Below are 2,254 nucleotides of genomic sequence, written 5' to 3'. Positions count from 1 at the left end.
GTCGAAAAACACTTTTCGCACTTGTGTTGGTGCAGGAAACCACTTTTGCACTTGTATTAGTGTGGAAAAATCACTTTTCGCACTTGTGTTAGTGTTGAAAAACCACTCTTCGCACTTGTGTTAGTGTTGAAAAACCACTTTCGCACTTGTGTTGGTGCAAGAAACCACTTTTGCACTTGTATTAGTGTGGAAAAAACATTTTTTGCACTTGTGATAGTGTTGAAAAAACCACTTTTCGCACTGGTGTTAGTGTTGAAAAAACACTTTTCGCACTTGTGTTGGTGCAGGAAACCACTTTTGCACTTATATTAGTGTGGAAAAACCACTTTTCGCACTTGTGTTAGTGTTGAAAAACCACTTTTCGCACTTGTGTTAGTGTTCAAAAACCACTATTCGTACTTGTGTTGGTGCAGGAAACCACTTTTGCACTTGTATTAGTGTGGAAAAAACACTTTTTGCACTTGTGATAGTGTTGAAAAACCACTTTTCGCACTTGTGTTAGTGTTGAAAAACCACTTTTCGCACTTGTGTTGGTGCAGGAAACCACTTTTGCACTTATATTAGTGTGGAAAAACCACTTTTCGCACTTGTGTTAGTGTTGAAAAACCACTTTTCGCACTTGTGTTAGTGTTCAAAAACCACTTTTCGCACTTGTGTTAGTGTTCAAAAACCACTTTTCGCACTTGTGTTAGTGTTGAAAAACCACTTTTCACACTTGTGTTAGTGTTGAAAAACCACTTTTCGCACTTGTGTTAGTGTTGAAAAACCACTTTTCGCACTTGTGTTGGTGCAGGAAACCACTTTTGCACTTGTATTAGTGTGGAAAAACCACTTTTCGCACTTGTGTTAGTGTTGAAAAACCACTTTTCGCACTGGTGTTGGTGCAGGAAACCACTTTTCGCACTTGTGTTAGTGTTGAAAACCCACTTTTCGCACTTGTGTTAGTGTTGAAAATCCACTTTTCCCACTTGTGTTGGTGCAGGAAACCACTTTTGCACTTGTATTAGTGTGGAAAAAACACTTTTTGCACTTGTGATAGTGTTGAAAAACCACTTTTCGCACTTGTGTTAGTGTTGAAAAACCACTTTTGCACTTGTATTAGTGTGGAAAAAACACTTTTTGCACTTGTGATAGTGTTTAAAAACCACTTTTCGCACTTGTGTTAGTGTTGAAAATCCACTTTTCCCACTTGTGTTGGTGCAGGAAACCACTTTTGCACTTGTATGAGTGTGGAAAAAACACTTTTTGCACTTGTGATAGTGTTGAAAAACCACTTTTCGCACTTGTGTTAGTGTTGAAAATCCACTTTTCCCACTTGTGTTGGTGCAGGAAACCACTTTTGCATTTGTATGAGTGTGGAAAAAACACTTTTTGCACTTGTGATAGTGTTGAAAAACCACTTTTCGCACTTGTGTTAGTGTTGAAAAACCACTTTTCACACTTGTGTTAGTGTTGAAAAACCACTTTCGCACTTGTGTTGGTGCAGGAAACCACTTTTGCACTTGTATTAGTGTGGAAAAAACACTTTTTGCACTTGTGATAGTGTTGAAAAACCACTTTTCGCACTTGTGTTAGTGTTGAAAAACCACTTTTCGCACTTGTGTTAGTGTTCAAAAACCACTATTCGTACTTGTGTTGGTGCAGGAAACCACTTTTGCACTTGTATTAGTGTGGAAAAAACACTTTTTGCACTTGTGATAGTGTTGAAAAACCACTTTTCGCACTTGTGTTAGTGTTGAAAAACCACTTTTCGCACTTGTGTTGGTGCAGGAAACCACTTTTGCACTTATATTAGTGTGGAAAAACCACTTTTCGCACTTGTGTTAGTGTTGAAAAACCACTTTTCGCACTTGTGTTAGTGTTCAAAAACCACTTTTCGCACTTGTGTTAGTGTTCAAAAACCACTTTTCGCACTTGTGTTAGTGTTGAAAAACCACTTTTCACACTTGTGTTAGTGTTGAAAAACCACTTTTCGCACTTGTGTTAGTGTTGAAAAACCACTTTTCGCACTTGTGTTGGTGCAGGAAACCACTTTTGCACTTGTATTAGTGTGGAAAAACCACTTTTCGCACTTGTGTTAGTGTTGAAAAACCACTTTTGCACTTGTGTTGGTGCAGAAAACCACTTTTGCACTTGTATTAGTGTGGAAAAAACACTTTTTGCACTTGTGATAGTGTTGAAAATCCACTTTTCCCACTTGTGTTGGTGCAGGAAACCACTTTTGCACTTGTATGAGTGTGGAAAAAACACTTTT

This window comes from Myxine glutinosa, unplaced genomic scaffold (genome assembly GCF_964187855.1).
Source record: "Myxine glutinosa unplaced genomic scaffold, kmMyxGlut1.1 SCAFFOLD_298, whole genome shotgun sequence".
NCBI classification, from domain to species: domain Eukaryota; kingdom Metazoa; phylum Chordata; class Myxini; order Myxiniformes; family Myxinidae; genus Myxine; species Myxine glutinosa.
Note: the sequence above shows the minus strand (reverse complement) of the source record.